The sequence below is a fragment of the Narcine bancroftii genome, chromosome 10 (genome assembly GCF_036971445.1).
Source record: "Narcine bancroftii isolate sNarBan1 chromosome 10, sNarBan1.hap1, whole genome shotgun sequence".
Classification (NCBI taxonomy): domain Eukaryota; kingdom Metazoa; phylum Chordata; class Chondrichthyes; order Torpediniformes; family Narcinidae; genus Narcine; species Narcine bancroftii.
The window spans coordinates 88,794,849-88,814,638 of NC_091478.1; the positions used below are offsets into that span (position 1 = coordinate 88,794,849).

The window sequence follows — 19,790 nt, forward strand, 5'->3', positions numbered from 1 at the left end:
GGTGAATTGAAGCAAATTGCATTTTCATCAGCTAGGAATTTAATCTGACATCTCCTTGGTTTAATTGAGCCATTAATGAAGCAATGTGAATATCTTTGTATAAACTTAATGACATTAGGTAGTATAATGGGCTCACATCCTGCCTCCTCTGGTTCCTGGATTCAAATGCAATCAGGTTTTGTGTCTCTACATGGAACTTAGTTGTGCTACCGTACCTTAGTGTGTTCTACCATAAACAAAACTCACAATTCAATACAGAATGGCAATGCAATGAAACTCCTCAGGACAACTGAAAATGTAAGTGGTAACATGGTAAAAGGCTGTAAACAAGAAAAACTAGGGACCCTGAGGTCGAGTGGAGTGAGCAAAAATGCTGGAGAAACTCAGCAGGCCTGAGCTCTTCAACAGCAATGCTGAAAATCAGACCGCCACCTAAATAAAAAAAGGTGAGGGGGGAGGCGTACAGGTAAGAGTTAATGGGAGGATACAGGTGAGAGGGTAAAAAGCTGAGGTGATTTTTTTTGGGGGGGGGGTTGTGTGGTAGGGGGAAAGAGGCCAGAGGGCTAAGGATAGCTCTTTGATAGAAGAAGGAAGGGGGAGGGGATATAAATGATATGTCAATATTGATGCCATCTGGTTGGAGACTATAATTTACTTGTGACCTCAAATTAGTACACGAGTCCATGCACTCGTTGGCCATGATTTGATTTTTGAAAGGCAAAACAGTCACAGGGCCCAAATAACCTACTTTTCTTTTCATTCTTTTTGTACTGATGTATATGGAAAAAAGTAACATTATGAAACTGTCAAGAAATTGTGTATTCTTTCATCATAATCAGTTCAATCAAGTAACACTGTTTTCATTTAGTTTTGTGCAATTGGAATTGATTTTTTTTTTCTGGAATGAAATTCAATAATGGTCATTTCTAGGTTGTTTTGCAGCACTCCTGAAGTTCTTCTGAGCATGAGTCACCATTGTACTCTCATGTTGTGTATGTAGTGAGAATGCTTGGGGTGTCATCATTCCCCATGCACCTCCCCTACTACAGGATTGAGAGGGGAAATTACAGCTCCTTGTTCTGAGAAGGGGTTTTTAGGCCCAAAAGCCACATATCACCTGCTCATTTTTCAAAAAAAAAGTGGATTTACCGTTTATGCTGAGGACTGAAATTGCAGATCGTGCAGTCCTTTTATGTAGCCCAGAGCAGTGCGCCAGCTTCCCAGGGCAAAAGGGGGAAGGATGTAGGACAGCAGCGGCTGCCCTATGGCAGCCCCACTGCCTGACAGCCCCGACAGGAGTGGGGCGGCGTGAGAGAGCAGGGCTGAGTAAGTGAATGCAGCCTGACAGTTCCATTGGTCGTTCTGTGACAGCACAGTGGGTGACAGGGTTGTCAGCGCAATGTCAATCATCTTGCCTCCCTACTTGGAGCTGCTTTCACCGGCAATCCTTTTACGCAGGAGGTGGAGCGACTTCTTTCTACCTCTGATACCACCGTTGGTGAAGGGAACTGGGATTGTGTGGGACCCATCAATCCACCTTTGGACCTTTTTCTGCAGGTCAGTGGAGCGTCTTTAAGGGAGAGGGCCTAGAGTAACCACAGTGGATCACTGCAGGAGCAAGGAGTTTATTGAAACAAAATGCCCAGTTAAATTGGGAGAAAGAAATGTTCAACAGCAATGATATTGAAAATGAGGGCAGCAGATCTGGGATGATTAGTCTGTATCAGCATTTGAAGCATAACCTGAATGCACTAAGAAAACTAGTATTGAGTTAGGGGCACTAACTTGTTGAGGTTTTAATGGAAGCAAAATGACAGCTTAAGGAAACTATAGTACAAAGAATGACTATTTATTTAACCATATTTATTTTTTATATGCATCATTTGTCTGTATGTGTGTGTGTTTTTGCACTAAGGACTGATGAACACTGTTTTGTCCAGTTGTACTTGCATCATTGGAAAATAATAAACTTGAATGTAAATTTCCATCCCTGAGTTTAAAAGATGAAAATGCAACTGTCCTTTCAAAATTTTGATTTGGAATTCATATTTTTAGATTGAAATACAACAGACATCCTGCTATTTTTAGAAATGTCAGAGAGATAAGATTGGTATTCTTAATCCGCTCCCCTAACTATTACCAACAACCGAAGTTGGAGCTCATAACTTGGATCAAAAAGATTAACCAATTTAAAATGTTGGAGCTGGTATGAAAGAGCAAACCGGGATGGTAAAATATAGTTTGTGACTTTATATTTATCCAATTTTGTATCATCTGAAAATTTGGAAGTGATGTGCTGCCCATCTGATTCCTTGCACTGACACTTCCCACCAATCTGAAAGAAAAATATTTTTACATCACTATTCTCTATTTCTCTGCAAATTTTCAATCCATACTGATGGCTGATCTGGTTGTGGACTCAGCTCCACTTGCATAGCTCTTTCTCATAACTCTTAGTTCCCTTTCTATGCAAAAATCTCTGTGCCTTAAATGTATTTTGTTAGGCAACCTCTTCTACTTGTTTTGGCAGAGAATTCCAAAGATTCACTATTCTCTGAGCAAAATTGTTCCTCCTTATCTGTCTTAAATTCGCTTCTCTGAACTTGGAGTCTATGTCAGCTAGTTCTAGTCACACCAATCTATTCAAACATGTTTTGGATAAATCAAAGCAACCCCATTTCTCTGCTCAACAGTTTATATATCTTTATCAAAAACTGTTTTGCTGTCACTACATTCTGTTAATTGTGATCTTCTACTTTCTACAGCAGCATGGATGTTTCACTGTACTAGGTGTAATGTGGCAAATACACGTAATCTTAAGATTAGAGGAATCCAAGTACATAATGCGCACTGACCTCTCATCTTTCAAATGTATCTGTGAGGTGTTACCTCAAAAAGGCAGCCTACATCATAAGGGATCCCCATCACCCTGGCCACACTATCTTCTCACTGCTACGTTCAGGCAAAAGGTAGAGAACCAATGTCTGACCACTCGATGTTCAAGAACAGTTTATTTTCAACAAGCTATCGAGCTCTCGAATTTTGCTATACCACCCTAATATTAACAGGACTCCAAGATCACCAAAGACCTGTCTGCATGATGAGAACTGTTTTTTTTTTTTGCATCACTGCAGCTGTAAATAAGAGGAAGGTGATTGTAGACTTCAGGAGAGGGTGTAGGGACCTCACCCCTGTCCACATCAATGGTGCTGAAATGGAGAGAATAGTCTGCCTTATTCTTGGGAATAGACATTTCTAATGATCTAAAATGGAGCCATGGCAATGACCTGACAGCCAAGAATGCACAGCAATGCTGTTTCTTTCTGAGAAGACAAAGTTCAACGTGTTTCTCAACAACTACAACTGGCTCGCGATCAAAATCATATAGCTGGATGTATCACAGCGTGGTATGGGAGCTGCTTTGCACAAGATCAGATGGTGAATGTAACTCAGAACATAATGAAAATGTGTCCCCTCCATGGACTCCATCTTCATCTCTCACTACCCAGCCAACGTACTAAAGGACTCGTCAGACCCAAGAACACAGTTCTTCCTCCTCCTCAGGGAGAAGGAACAAGAATATGAAAGCATATGCAAGCATGCTTAATGGCAGTTTATTCCCTGCAACCGTCAGGCTCCCGAATGAACCCCACAACAGTGCTCTTGGGTGAACTGACCTTATTTCCTAATATAACTATATTGTCTTCTTGTCCTTCAACCTTGCATAGCTGTATGAATTTCAGAGTTGACCTATTAGAGTGATCACTGAAGGACTGTACTAGGTATAATGTACAAATAAATTGAAACTGAAATGCTGACTTTCTCTAATCAGTGAATGCTTGTCCAACTGACTGTTAATTCTGCTTCTGATAATTGCTTCTAAGTTAAACTGACAGATCTGTGGTTACTTGGTTTATCTCTATACCCTTCATTGAACAAGATTATTGAATTTTAAAGTTTTGCAAACTTGAACCTGTAGTTGTTGAAAAATTGTGCCCAGATCAAACATTTTCTTCCCTTAATTCCCAGCCACAGAGGTGCATCCCAGACCGATATGACTATTTATCCACTTTGTGCAGCTTGCTGTTCTAAAACCGCCTCTTTTCTAACACTTAGCTTATCAAGAATCTTAACTACGGTACCTCTACTTTTACTGAGATTCTGGCAGCATGTTTAGTTTAATGAAGACTATATTTTCAATGCTAGATCTGTTCTTAATCTAAGCTCTTGGTACTGCCACAATGGGAGAAGTCATCTCACTTGGGTATGAGGCTGTGCACTTATTATTTCTGCCTTTAGGATTATGGACTGCTCATAGACGAGTAAGGATCACCATTTACACCACTTTAAACACCAGCAGGAAACTCTCATTTGGGCTAGGAAGAGTCAGCTCAGTACAAAGACTGCCTGTCAAGCAATTGCCCGAGAACTGCCAACACTCACCAGCATAAAGCAAACAGCTCCAAGTGTCAGGCACTCCAGGGACTCCACTCTGATCTCTTGCTTGCAAGTAAATGTGCTCCAGGGCTTCAGGGGACTAGTTCACCTCGAGTTTCCTTTCTATATTGTTTCTTCTGTTAAAATATTTGCTTAGTGCTATCAGCTTCCTTGAAATGTATTAAGTGAAGGATCTGAAACTGGCCTCTCATTGAGCTTGTAGCTTAGTAATAAATTTAAAGATTACTAATTCTGTGGTTTTTCAAATTAAATAATAAAATACTGCCATGTGTCACCCGAAGGGAACAGAAAAGCTTTGCTGACCTGAGTTTGGTTGCATCCTGATTCACTGTGTGCGAGCTTAAGCCACAAGTGAAGCTGATCAATTAGTGAAGCTGGTCGATTGGCAAATAGCAATGGCCGACACGCACAAAAGAGGTCAGCTCCAACCCAGCTGTGAGCTGCCTTGTGTGTGAAATGGTCGAATAAAAGGCAACCACATACGGTTTCATTAGCATGGTGATCAGGCAAGCAACACCTCTGGAATATATTAATCACTAAATGTAACCGAGATATCCTATAAAAGCAGTGCCTTTGTAGTTATTGTAAGGTCAGCACAATTTCCTGTATATAAACTATTACGCATATCATCTTTTCTCTTCGTCAGCTGCCTGCTTTGTCTATAAAATTATGCAATCATGGATAGTTTTTTGCCTATTTTTGTATTTACTTTCCAATAACCAAATACTACTAATTTCTGCTGACATAAGTGCCAAGCTTCAGATAATACAGTATTTCATTATTACTTCCTCCTCCTCAAAGGTTATTTACAGTCCTCCATATACTATGCAGCAATCTTAAAAGAAACTATTTTAATAAGGTACTGCTTGCTTCTGCAATATGTTACCACCAAATGAGATTTTGTTTAAAGATGCTATCAAGAAAAGCATGTGTGCTAAGGTTTTTGTTTTGTCCATGAAATATGCATTTCATATCTCTTCCATTTCATTAACATAATGTAGTTTGTGCTTTGCATTCTGTGCATAGTACATGTTTGATTTACAAAATAAATATTTCCATTAGAAAATGAATTATGTGTGAATGGAATGCAGAATAGAATGACATTTTATATGAAAGAATACAAAATGCATTTCCTCCGCAGAATTAAAATCTGTGTCTTTATGTTAAATGTGTCACCCATATTTTTTTTACACACACATAAAATGTGTGTCAAAACTAAAATGGATCATTATATTTTCAAGTACGAAATGGTGGCTCTTTGCAAAAGATGGAAAAAAAACCCCAGAAAACAAGTAAGAATTTTTTTCAACAAAAAATCCAATAAAATCTGTTCAGAGTTGATTACTCTCTGTATTAGTCTTTAGTGGTTATATATGTCTGTTAAACCCCAAATTCTTCAGCATTAAGGAGTTATTGTATTGATAAAAGTGGGATACTCTTCTTGTTCACCTCATAATAGGTTTTGTGAAATGAAGATTCAGAAACTCAACCTGCTTGACTCCCTTCGTTCTTCAGAATATTCTTATTCTTTGTAAAATACATCAATAATCATAAAGTAGTTGACAATCCCATGACAAAATATCCTTCCCAGGAATTATTACTTCTATTTTAAAAAGTACTAACTTACAGAATGAAAATATACTATTCTTCACCTTTTTGAAGTTTTGGATATTATATGATCACAAAGGCACAGAGTGGATATTGTCTGTTTTTTTTAAAAACATCTCCAATTTTCCAAGATTAAAATGGTGACCTCTATTCACGTAATTTGCAGTCTCTCGGCATACGTTTCACTGGGGCATTTGACTCCTAAAAGAAGTCTTGCATTTAAACTACATCTTTCCTTACAATGTAAAGTAGAATCCATCAGGGATTTTTAAAATGTGAAAAAAACATACCAGCAAAATGCAAGCAATACAACTGCGACATTTGAAGTGTGAGCTTCTCTGATTTCTGTGAAGCAATGCAAGTGTTGTTTTTAATATTAGTTCACATCTCATTAGGAATATTTTTACCAGGAATGAAATTGAAATGTGGTCTATTAAATTCGCTAAGTACATCATGCTTATGGATCTGGATTCTTCGTTAAATCTTTAGTTTATTTTCCAATTTATGGTTTAAGTACTTTGTTACCAGTTTGAATGTTTGCTGATGTTCTTTTCACCTATAGTCTCAATCTCTCAGTAAATCTATTAATGAGTTCCACATTCCACAAGTAGTTGCATTTCTTCTTGTTTGTTTGCAAAGTCTTCTTGAAAATTGCCCTGGCATGAAGCTTTGTCTTTAGAACTATGATGTAAGCGATATTACTTTTCCATTGCACATTTGTCTATCAGAAAACTCCATGTCTCATGGGGTAAGGACTGTCGCTGTAAAGATGCTTCAAGCATGGCATCTGGCTGGCACAAGATGTAATCTTATAGTGGTGGGGGATGGATGTATTTCCACTGTATAATGCTGAGAAATAATGGTTAAAGTGTCAAAAACTCCATTGCAATTTGCCACTGGGGTTTACATGCATTTATCAATAAATCAGAGGAATTCCATTGAAGAGAAAGGGAATAAAAGGAATGACATTTCCCATACTACTGAAGTCTCCTTGATCTATGTGTTCTGAATATAATTGATTGTGTTGATGATGGACAGAAATGTAGAAACCCATATAATGGAGGAAAGTGGGAACTGAGAAAATAAACTTGAAAGGTAACCAAGGGAAGGTGGGGGAACTTTAGGGCTTGATGGTACAATTGTAAATTATGGGCATAAACTCTGATTATGTTATCAGAGGTGTACTCTACAATTCTGTTTCCACTGCATTATTTTGAATAGTTAATTTAGAATATTTCATCTTGGTTGCTCTGCAAATGGTTTTGGCTTCTACAACACAAATGTTAAGAAGACCCATTCACTATTCTCTTTTAAAGAAGGGAAAATTTTAGACATCAATCACATAGCTGCAGGACTTTGTGTGCACTCGCATCTCCTGTGGTCACAAATCCCCATACATATCAATCTACAACCACGAGTACATTATAAAATCCCCTTTCTAATTAGCATCATTTGGTATTATTAGACCCTTAGGCTAGAATCTTGATTTGACTACCTGAAAAGTAGAAACATGCTTAAAAATAGTTTTCTCTATTGCCTGATAACCCATGTCCAGAGGGCAATAGTTTAAATGAGTGACCTTAGAGAACAATAAAAGGATATGCTTCTGACATCACAGAGCTCTGACTGATGTCTACTGATTGACTTGCATGATGTAATGCTGTCTGGCAACACTTGTTCATTTTGCAAAGGAGAAGACCAAGACTTTTATAATTGACAGTGAAGTCCGTTTTGAACACAAAATAGATTGATCATCCCCTTGTTTATGGAAGTGACCTTGTATGAAATTACTTGTTAAAATCCTTATGCTTATCACTTTAATCCCCATTATTGAATTTCTTTTTTCCTCTTCTATTCTTCCAGCTGAAATGCCAGGATCTATTGGAGACATGATTGCTACGGTTACCATCTAAACTGCTCTGTGATTAGTGAGGAGAAATGTCAGAATGATTTCTCCAATTGACTCAGTGGAACTCTGAATTAGAAGTGGGTGGGTTGAACATGAATATCTCACTGACACACAAGTTTGGGGCTGAGGGATTGCTGCACCATGTGAAGTTCCTTGAGGTATGCTCCAGTTTACTCCCTCGTGTAGGCTTAAATGAAGCCATTGCACAAGTTTGAGAAAGATGCAGCTTCAATCTCTTCAGTCCAATATTTCCCCCTCATTGACATCAGCGAAGTAGATCATCATTGTTTATGAACGTTGCTGGACATAATTTTATAACTTTTTACAGCATCTATATATGTGGGGAAAAAAATAGTTTGTTTAATTTTTTGGGTGACATTTTGTCTTTATCTGTGAACTCATATAACCGGAGTAAGGAAAACTTGTACATTCAATCACTGACCAGCAATCTTCTGCTGCAGCTGTGGTGCAGTTTATTCAATGTTACACCCACACCTCCACCCCCCCACCCCAACACCCCCACCATCAATTCCAGTTGGAAACTGACTGCAACCAGTTTGGGTCAGTGTGACCTAGTCTGAGTGTCATTTTGTTCCATACCTCTCATCATCCTTTATGAATTGTTAACTTCATGGTTGTCTGTGTTCAGATAATGTCTTGTCCCATTTGTATTACCCACAAGTTTAGAGCCCTTTGTAAAGTTTGGGAAGAAGACACCTTTTTTTGCCTCTGTGCTCCACAGTTTTAAATTTGTAATCAAACAATTCACATGTGATTTAAAATGCACATTCCAGATTTTATTCATGTACATTTTGGTTTGACCATACTACAGATATTACATAATTTTTTACGTAGAGTCCCTCATTTCAGGACACATTATATTTGGGACATGTTAAGTCATGTTAAGTACTTTGTTGCATATTCCTTGCATGTAATGACTGCTTGAAGTCTGTTCATAGACATTCACCATGTGCTGAGAATCTTCTCTGGTGATACTCCACCAGGCCTTTACTGCAGGCATCTTCAGTGCCTGCTTGTTTCAGGGGGTTGTCCCCTTAAGTTATCTCTTCACCATATAGAAGGCATGCTCAATTGGGTGATTGACTTGGCCATTTAAGAATTTTCCAGTTTTTAGCTTTGAAAAACTTCTTTGTGGCTTTCACAGTATGCTTGGGATCATTGTCTTGCTGCTACATTAAGTGCAGTCCAATGAGTTTGGAGGCATTTTCTCAAACTTGAGATTTTCTATACACTTCAGAATTCATTTTGCTATTTCTATCTGCAGTTGCATCATCAATGAAGGTAAGTGTGGCAGCCATACATACCAAGCCCATAACATGCCCAGGCTGTAAACATCCCCACTACCATATTTCACAGATAAGGTGGTCAGCTTTGGAAGTGGGGCAGTTCCTTTAAACCTCCACACTTTGCTCTTGCCATCACTTTGATACAGGTTAATCTTGGTCTCATCTGTCCACAAGATCTTTTTCCAGAATTCTGCAGGCTCTTTTAAATATTTCTTGGCCAACTGGCATCCTGTTTCTGTGGCTAACTAGTGGTTTGCATCTGTATTTCTGTTCATGAGGTATTCTGCAGACAGTTGTCATTGACACATCCACACCTGCCACCTGAAGAATGTTTCTGATCTGTTGGACAGGCTTTTGGAGATTTTTCTTCATTATGATGAGAATATTTCTGTCAACAGCAGTGGAGATCTTCCTTGGACGACTGGTCCCTTTGCGATAACTGAGTTCACCAGTTCACTTTCTTGATGATGATCCACACAGTTGATTTTGGTTTGGGTGACGTCTCTTACCATTTTATTCTTGTTTTTCAGCCTCATAATGGTTGAATTGACTTTCATTGGCACAACTCTGGTCTTCACATTGAAAAATGGCAACTACAGACTTCAAAGGCGATCAAAAGCTTAAAAGCAAGCCTAGCTCTCTTATACCTGCACCAGTGAAGTAATTAAACATACCCAAGTCTTCACAAACACCTGTGAAGCCAAATGTCCCAAACATCATGGTGCTCTGAAATAGGGAAACTTTTATATTAAAAAAAAACTTTAATTTCTACATGGTCAAACCAAAATGTCTACAAATAACCTTGAATAAAATCTGGAATGTGCACTTTAATCACATATGATTTGTTTGATTATAAATCTTAAACTGGAGCATGGGGAAAATAAAGGGAAAAAAAAGTTTCTTTGTTCCAAAAATTATGGAGGACACTGTATGTAGCTCGGTTTTGATTTCTATTTAAAAAAAATGCTCAGATTTTAATTGACCTTTCATACCAGCATGAACCAAACATATTGTTCTTCAGTCCTGGAATCCAAAGAGTGGGAGTTTCCAGACAGAACTTATTAGAATAAATTGATCTTCATCATGTACAATTCATTTATTGTTTTAATTCTGTTGTAAATTTTGAATAAATGTGAACATAGCACAATATATGACTGGAGTTTAAAGAATGAAGAAGCAGTTTATCTCATTCATATTATCATTTGAATTGATCTAGTAGCCATCTTGGATATTATTATTTAAAATAGTTAATTAATAACCTTATTTTGATTTGTTGTGTCCATTTGTTGTATGTGTTATTTAAACAAATTGCACTGAGAAAAGATTTGAAGAGTTTGTTCCTAAAATGCCCAGATGTGGAGACTATATTCAATAGAACTGAAAATGATTACGAGGACTGCAATGCATAGATTTACCCACAGTTGTTAATTGCAAAACGTGCAGCAGACCAACTCCATGTTACCTGCTTATTTCAGTGATCTTAACGTCTATCCAGCAGGAACTCTGCTTCTGATTAGGTAGATCCTCAGGTGACCAAGGATACAACGGCTTGTATCCTAGCATGCTCAGAAGCAGATGGAGGTTTGAGCTAGAATTTGAATCCAGTTCAGCAAGGATTTGAATCCAGTTCAGCAAGGATTTGAATCCAGTTCAGCAAGGATTTGAATCCAGTTCAGCAAGGATTTGAATCCAGTTCAGCAAGGATTTGAATCCAGTTCAGCAAGGATTTGAATCCAGTTCAGCAAGGATTTGAATCCAGTTCAGCAAGGATTTGAATCCAGTTCAGCAAGGATTTGAAGCCAGTTCAGCAAGGATTTGAAGCCAGTTCAGCAAGGATTTGAAGCCAGTTCAGCAAGGATTTGAAGCCAGTTCAGCAAGGATTTGAAGCCAGTTCAGCAAGGATTTGAAGCCAGTTCAGCAAGGATTTGAAGCCAGTTCAGCAAGGATTTGAAGCCAGTTCAGCAAGGATTTGAAGCCAGTTCAGCAAGGATTTGAATCCAGTTCAGCAAGGATTTGAATCCAGTTCAGCAAGGATTTGAATCCAGTTCAGCAAGGATTTGAAGCCAGTTCAGCAAGGATTTGAAGCCAGTTCAGCAAGGATTTGAAGCCAGTTCAGCAAGGATTTGAAGCCAGTTCAGCAAGGATTTGAAGCCAGTTCAGCAAGGATTTGAAGCCAGTTCAGCAAGGATTTGAAGCCAGTTCAGCAAGGATTTGAAGCCAGTTCAGCAAGGATTTGAAGCCAGTTCAGCAAGGATTTGAAGCCAGTTCAGCAAGGATTTGAAGCCAGTTCAGCAAGGATTTGAAGCCAGTTCAGCAAGGATTTGAAGCCAGTTCAGCAAGGATTTGAAGCCAGTTCAGCAAGGATTTGAAGCCAGTTCAGCAAGGATTTGAAGCCAGTTCAGCAAGGATTTGAAGCCAGTTCAGCAAGGATTTGAAGCCAGTTCAGCAAGGATTTGAAGCCAGTTCAGCAAGGATTTGAAGCCAGTTCAGCAAGGATTTGAAGCCAGTTCAGCAAGGATTTGAAGCCAGTTCAGCAAGGATTTGAAGCCAGTTCAGCAAGGATTTGAAGCCAGTTCAGCAAGGATTTGAAGCCAGTTCAGCAAGGATTTGAAGCCAGTTCAGCAAGGATTTGAAGCCAGTTCAGCAAGGATTTGAAGCCAGTTCAGCAAGGATTTGAAGCCAGTTCAGCAAGGATTTGAAGCCAGTTCAGCAAGGATTTGAAGCCAGTTCAGCAAGGATTTGAAGCCAGTTCAGCAAGGATTTGAAGCCAGTTCAGCAAGGATTTGAAGCCAGTTCAGCAAGGATTTGAAGCCAGTTCAGCAAGGATTTGAAGCCAGTTCAGCAAGGATTTGAAGCCAGTTCAGCAAGGATTTGAAGCCAGTTCAGCAAGGATTTGAAGCCAGTTCAGCAAGGATTTGAAGCCAGTTCAGCAAGGATTTGAAGCCAGTTCAGCAAGGATTTGAAGCCAGTTCAGCAAGGATTTGAAGCCAGTTCAGCAAGGATTTGAAGCCAGTTCAGCAAGGATTTGAAGCCAGTTCAGCAAGGATTTGAAGCCAGTTCAGCAAGGATTTGAAGCCAGTTCAGCAAGGATTTGAAGCCAGTTCAGCAAGGATTTGAAGCCAGTTCAGCAAGGATTTGAAGCCAGTTCAGCAAGGATTTGAAGCCAGTTCAGCAAGGATTTGAAGCCAGTTCAGCAAGGATTTGAAGCCAGTTCAGCAAGGATTTGAAGCCAGTTCAGCAAGGATTTGAAGCCAGTTCAGCAAGGATTTGAAGCCAGTTCAGCAAGGATTTGAAGCCAGTTCAGCAAGGATTTGAAGCCAGTTCAGCAAGGATTTGAAGCCAGTTCAGCAAGGATTTGAAGCCAGTTCAGCAAGGATTTGAAGCCAGTTCAGCAAGGATTTGAAGCCAGTTCAGCAAGGATTTGAAGCCAGTTCAGCAAGGATTTGAAGCCAGTTCAGCAAGGATTTGAAGCCAGTTCAGCAAGGATTTGAAGCCAGTTCAGCAAGGATTTGAAGCCAGTTCAGCAAGGATTTGAAGCCAGTTCAGCAAGGATTTGAAGCCAGTTCAGCAAGGATTTGAAGCCAGTTCAGCAAGGATTTGAAGCCAGTTCAGCAAGGATTTGAAGCCAGTTCAGCAAGGATTTGAAGCCAGTTCAGCAAGGATTTGAAGCCAGTTCAGCAAGGATTTGAAGCCAGTTCAGCAAGGATTTGAAGCCAGTTCAGCAAGGATTTGAAGCCAGTTCAGCAAGGATTTGAAGCCAGTTCAGCAAGGATTTGAAGCCAGTTCAGCAAGGATTTGAAGCCAGTTCAGCAAGGATTTGAAGCCAGTTCAGCAAGGATTTGAAGCCAGTTCAGCAAGGATTTGAAGCCAGTTCAGCAAGGATTTGAAGCCAGTTCAGCAAGGATTTGAAGCCAGTTCAGCAAGGATTTGAAGCCAGTTCAGCAAGGATTTGAAGCCAGTTCAGCAAGGATTTGAAGCCAGTTCAGCAAGGATTTGAAGCCAGTTCAGCAAGGATTTGAAGCCAGTTCAGCAAGGATTTGAAGCCAGTTCAGCAAGGATTTGAAGCCAGTTCAGCAAGGATTTGAAGCCAGTTCAGCAAGGATTTGAAGCCAGTTCAGCAAGGATTTGAAGCCAGTTCAGCAAGGATTTGAAGCCAGTTCAGCAAGGATTTGAAGCCAGTTCAGCAAGGATTTGAAGCCAGTTCAGCAAGGATTTGAAGCCAGTTCAGCAAGGATTTGAAGCCAGTTCAGCAAGGATTTGAAGCCAGTTCTGCAAGGATTTGAAGCCAGTTCTGCAAGGATTTGAAGCCAGTTCTGCAAGGATTTGAAGCCAGTTCTGCAAGGATTTGAAGCCAGTTCTGCAAGGATTTGAAGCCAGTTCTGCAAGGATTTGAAGCCAGTTCTGCAAGGATTTGAAGCCAGTTCTGCAAGGATTTGAAGCCAGTTCTGCAAGGATTTGAAGCCAGTTCTGCAAGGATTTGAAGCCAGTTCTGCAAGGATTTGAAGCCAGTTCTGCAAGGATTTGAAGCCAGTTCTGCAAGGATTTGAAGCCAGTTCTGCAAGGATTTGAAGCCAGTTCTGCAAGGATTTGAAGCCAGTTCTGCAAGGATTTGAAGCCAGTTCTGCAAGGATTTGAAGCCAGTTCTGCAAGGATTTGAAGCCAGTTCTGCAAGGATTTGAAGCCAGTTCTGCAAGGATTTGAAGCCAGTTCTGCAAGGATTTGAAGCCAGTTCTGCAAGGATTTGAAGCCAGTTCTGCAAGGATTTGAAGCCAGTTCTGCAAGGATTTGAAGCCAGTTCTGCAAGGATTTGAAGCCAGTTCTGCAAGGATTTGAAGCCAGTTCTGCAAGGATTTGAAGCCAGTTCTGCAAGGATTTGAAGCCAGTTCTGCAAGGATTTGAAGCCAGTTCTGCAAGGATTTGAAGCCAGTTCTGCAAGGATTTGAAGCCAGTTCTGCAAGGATTTGAAGCCAGTTCTGCAAGGATTTGAAGCCAGTTCTGCAAGGATTTGAAGCCAGTTCTGCAAGGATTTGAAGCCAGTTCTGCAAGGATTTGAAGCCAGTTCTGCAAGGATTTGAAGCCAGTTCTGCAAGGATTTGAAGCCAGTTCTGCAAGGATTTGAAGCCAGTTCTGCAAGGATTTGAAGCCAGTTCTGCAAGGATTTGAAGCCAGTTCTGCAAGGATTTGAAGCCAGTTCTGCAAGGATTTGAAGCCAGTTCTGCAAGGATTTGAAGCCAGTTCTGCAAGGATTTGAAGCCAGTTCTGCAAGGATTTGAAGCCAGTTCTGCAAGGATTTGAAGCCAGTTCTGCAAGGATTTGAAGCCAGTTCTGCAAGGATTTGAAGCCAGTTCTGCAAGGATTTGAAGCCAGTTCTGCAAGGATTTGAAGCCAGTTCTGCAAGGATTTGAAGCCAGTTCTGCAAGGATTTGAAGCCAGTTCTGCAAGGATTTGAAGCCAGTTCTGCAAGGATTTGAAGCCAGTTCTGCAAGGATTTGAAGCCAGTTCTGCAAGGATTTGAAGCCAGTTCTGCAAGGATTTGAAGCCAGTTCTGCAAGGATTTGAAGCCAGTTCAGCAAGGATTTGAAGCCAGTTCAGCAAGGATTTGAAGCCAGTTCAGCAAGGATTTGAAGCCAGTTCAGCAAGGATTTGAAGCCAGTTCTGCAAGGATTTGAAGCCAGTTCTGCAAGGATTTGAAGCCAGTTCTGCAAGGATTTGAAGCCAGTTCTGCAAGGATTTGAAGCCAGTTCTGCAAGGATTTGAAGCCAGTTCTGCAAGGATTTGAAGCCAGTTCTGCAAGGATTTGAAGCCAGTTCTGCAAGGATTTGAAGCCAGTTCTGCAAGGATTTGAAGCCAGTTCTGCAAGGATTTGAATCCAGTTCTGCAAGGATTTGAATCCAGTTCTGCAAGGATTTGAAGCCAGTTCTGCAAGGATTTGAAGCCAGTTCTGCAAGGATTTGAAGCCAGTTCTGCAAGGATTTGAAGCCAGTTCTGCAAGGATTTGAAGCCAGTTCTGCAAGGATTTGAAGCCAGTTCTGCAAGGATTTGAAGCCAGTTCTGCAAGGATTTGAAGCCAGTTCTGCAAGGATTTGAAGCCAGTTCTGCAAGGATTTGAAGCCAGTTCTGCAAGGATTTGAAGCCAGTTCTGCAAGGATTTGAAGCCAGTTCTGCAAGGATTTGAAGCCAGTTCTGCAAGGATTTGAAGCCAGTTCTGCAAGGATTTGAAGCCAGTTCTGCAAGGATTTGAAGCCAGTTCTGCAAGGATTTGAAGCCAGTTCTGCAAGGATTTGAAGCCAGTTCTGCAAGGATTTGAAGCCAGTTCTGCAAGGATTTGAAGCCAGTTCTGCAAGGATTTGAAGCCAGTTCTGCAAGGATTTGAAGCCAGTTCTGCAAGGATTTGAAGCCAGTTCTGCAAGGATTTGAAGCCAGTTCTGCAAGGATTTGAAGCCAGTTCTGCAAGGATTTGAAGCCAGTTCTGCAAGGATTTGAAGCCAGTTCTGCAAGGATTTGAAGCCAGTTCTGCAAGGATTTGAAGCCAGTTCTGCAAGGATTTGAAGCCAGTTCTGCAAGGATTTGAAGCCAGTTCTGCAAGGATTTGAAGCCAGTTCTGCAAGGATTTGAAGCCAGTTCTGCAAGGATTTGAAGCCAGTTCTGCAAGGATTTGAAGCCAGTTCTGCAAGGATTTGAAGCCAGTTCTGCAAGGATTTGAAGCCAGTTCAGCAAGGATTTGAAGCCAGTTCAGCAAGGATTTGAAGCCAGTTCAGCAAGGATTTGAAGCCAGTTCTGCAAGGATTTGAAGCCAGTTCTGCAAGGATTTGAAGCCAGTTCTGCAAGGATTTGAAGCCAGTTCTGCAAGGATTTGAAGCCAGTTCTGCAAGGATTTGAAGCCAGTTCTGCAAGGATTTGAAGCCAGTTCTGCAAGGATTTGAAGCCAGTTCTGCAAGGATTTGAAGCCAGTTCTGCAAGGATTTGAAGCCAGTTCTGCAAGGATTTGAAGCCAGTTCTGCAAGGATTTGAAGCCAGTTCTGCAAGGATTTGAAGCCAGTTCTGCAAGGATTTGAAGCCAGTTCTGCAAGGATTTGAAGCCAGTTCTGCAAGGATTTGAAGCCAGTTCTGCAAGGATTTGAATCCAGTTCTGCAAGGATTTGAATCCAGTTCTGCAAGGGTTTGAATCCAGTTCTGCAAGGTTTGAATCCAGTTCTGCAAGGGTTTGAATCCAGTTCTGCAAGGGTTTGAATCCAGTTCTGCAAGGGTTTGAATCCAGTTCTGCACGGGTTTGAATCCAGTTCTGCAAGGGTTTGAATCCAGTTCTGCAAGGTTTGAATCCAGTTCTGCAAGGGTTTGAATCCAGTTCTGCAAGGGTTTGAATCCAGTTCTGCAAGGGTTTGAATCCAGTTCTGCAAGGATTTGAATCCAGTTCTGCAAGGATTTGAATCCAGTTCTGCAAGGATTTGAATCCAGTTCTGCAAGGATTTGAATCCAGTTCTGCAAGGATTTGAATCCAGTTCTGCAAGGATTTGAATCCAGTTCTGCAAGGATTTGAATCCAGTTCTGCAAGGATTTGAATCCAGTTCTGCAAGGATTTGAATCCAGTTCTGCAAGGATTTGAATCCAGTTCTGCAAGGATTTGAATCCAGTTCTGCAAGGATTTGAATCAGTTCTGCAAGGATTTGAATCCAGTTCTGCAAGGATTTGAATCCAGTTCTGCAAGGATTTGAATCCAGTTCTGCAAGGATTTGAATCCAGTTCTGCAAGGATTTGAATCCAGTTCTGCAAGGATTTGAATCCAGTTCTGCAAGGATTTGAATCCAGTTCTGCAAGGATTTGAATCCAGTTCTGCAAGGATTTGAATCCAGTTCTGCAAGGATTTGAATCCAGTTCTGCAAGGATTTGAATCCAGTTCTGCAAGGATTTGAATCCAGTTCTGCAAGGATTTGAATCCAGTTCTGCAAGGATTTGAATCCAGTTCTGCAAGGATTTGAATCCAGTTCTGCAAGGATTTGAATCCAGTTCTGCAAGGATTTGAATCCAGTTCTGCAAGGATTTGAATCCAGTTCTGCAAGGATTTGAATCCAGTTCTGCAAGGATTTGAATCCAGTTCTGCAAGGATTTGAATCCAGTTCTGCAAGGATTTGAATCCAGTTCTGCAAGGATTTGAATCCAGTTCTGCAAGGATTTGAATCCAGTTCTGCAAGGATTTGAATCCAGTTCTGCAAGGATTTGAATCCAGTTCTGCAAGGATTTGAATCCAGTTCTGCAAGGATTTGAATCCAGTTCTGCAAGGATTTGAATCCAGTTCTGCAAGGATTTGAATCCAGTTCTGCAAGGATTTGAATCCAGTTCTGCAAGGATTTGAATCCAGTTCTGCAAGGATTTGAATCCAGTTCTGCAAGGATTTGAATCCAGTTCTGCAAGGATTTGAATCCAGTTCAGCAAGGATTTGAATCCAGTTCAGCAAGGATTTGAATCCAGTTCAGCAAGGATTTGAATCCAGTTCAGCAAGGATTTGAATCCAGTTCTGCAAGGATTTGAATCCAGTTCTGCAAGGATTTGAATCCAGTTCTGCAAGGATTTGAATCCAGTTCTGCAAGGATTTGAATCCAGTTCTGCAAGGATTTGAATCCAGTTCTGCAAGGATTTGAATCCAGTTCTGCAAGGATTTGAATCCAGTTCTGCAAGGATTTGAATCCAGTTCTGCAAGGATTTGAATCCAGTTCAGCAAGGATTTGAATCCAGTTCAGCAAGGATTTGAATCCAGTTCAGCAAGGATTTGAATCCAGTTCAGCAAGGATTTGAATCCAGTTCAGCAAGGATTTGAATCCAGTTCAGCAAGGATTTGAATCCAGTTCAGCAAGGATTTGAATCCAGTTCAGCAAGGATTTGAATCCAGTTCAGCAAGGATTTGAATCCAGTTCAGCAAGGATTTGAATCCAGTTCAGCAAGGATTTGAATCCAGTTCAGCAAGGATTTGAATCCAGTTCAGCAAGGATTTGAATCCAGTTCTGCAAGGATTTGAATCCAGTTCTGCAAGGATTTGAATCCAGTTCTGCAAGGATTTGAATCCAGTTCTGCAAGGATTTGAATCCAGTTCTGCAAGGATTTGAATCCAGTTCTGCAAGGATTTGAATCCAGTTCAGCAAGGATTTGAATCCAGTTCAGCAAGGATTTGAATCCAGTTCAGCAAGGATTTGAATCCAGTTCAGCAAGGATTTGAATCCAGTTCAGCAAGGATTTGAATCCAGTTCTGCAAGGATTTGAATCCAGTTCTGCAAGGATTTGAATCCAGTTCTGCAAGGATTTGAATCCAGTTCTGCAAGGATTTGAATCCAGTTCTGCAAGGATTTGAATCCAGTTCTGCAAGGATTTGAATCCAGTTCTGCAAGGATTTGAATCAGTTCTGCAAGGATTTGAATCCAGTTCTGCAAGGATTTGAATCCAGTTCTGCAAGGATTTGAATCCAGTTCTGCAAGGATTTGAATCCAGTTCTGCAAGGATTTGAATCCAGTTCTGCAAGGATTTGAATCCAGTTCTGCAAGGATTTGAATCCAGTTCTGCAAGGATTTGAATCCAGTTCTGCAAGGATTTGAATCCAGTTCTGCAAGGATTTGAATCCAGTTCTGCAAGGATTTGAATCCAGTTCTGCAAGGATTTGAATCCAGTTCTGCAAGGATTTGAATCCAGTTCTGCAAGGATTTGAATCCAGTTCTGCAAGGATTTGAATCCAGTTCTGCAAGGATTTGAATCCAGTTCTGCAAGGATTTGAATCCAGTTCTGCAAGGATTTGAATCCAGTTCTGCAAGGATTTGAATCCAGTTCTGCAAGGATTTGAATCCAGTTCTGCAAGGATTTGAATCCAGTTCTGCAAGGATTTGAATCCAGTTCTGCAAGGATTTGAATCCAGTTCTGCAAGGATTTGAATCCAGTTCTGCAAGGATTTGAATCCAGTTCTGCAAGGATTTGAATCCAGTTCTGCAAGGATTTGAATCCAGTTCTGCAAGGATTTGAATCCAGTTCTGCAAGGATTTGAATCCAGTTCTGCAAGGATTTGAATCCAGTTCTGCAAGGATTTGAATCCAGTTCTGCAAGGATTTGAATCCAGTTCTGCAAGGATTTGAATCCAGTTCTGCAAGGATTTGAATCCAGTTCTGCAAGGATTTGAATCCAGTTCTGCAAGGATTTGAATCCAGTTCTGCAAGGATTTGAATCCAGTTCTGCAAGGATTTGAATCCAGTTCTGCAAGGATTTGAATCCAGTTCTGCAAGGATTTGAATCCAGTTCTGCAAGGATTTGAATCCAGTTCTGCAAGGATTTGAATCCAGTTCTGCAAGGATTTGAATCCAGTTCTGCAAGGATTTGAATCCAGTTCTGCAAGGATTTGAATCCAGTTCTGCAAGGATTTGAATCCAGTTCTGCAAGGATTTGAATCCAGTTCTGCAAGGATTTGAATCCAGTTCTGCAAGGATTTGAATCCAGTTCTGCAAGGATTTGAATCCAGTTCTGCAAGGATTTGAATA

At 40.6% G+C, this 19,790-nt stretch overlaps 1 long non-coding RNA gene across 1 annotated transcript; it reads right to left on the reverse strand.

The window, feature by feature from the left end:
* Positions 1 to 6,536: 6,536 nt before the first annotated feature.
* Positions 6,537 to 7,650, reverse strand: LOC138744002 (uncharacterized). Its single transcript, XR_011345182.1, has 2 exons — positions 7,562 to 7,650; positions 6,537 to 6,915 (listed from the first exon to the last, which is right to left on the reverse strand). It is a non-coding gene; the product is annotated as an uncharacterized lncRNA (long non-coding RNA).
* Between the last annotated feature and the right edge of the window lie 12,140 nt (positions 7,651 to 19,790).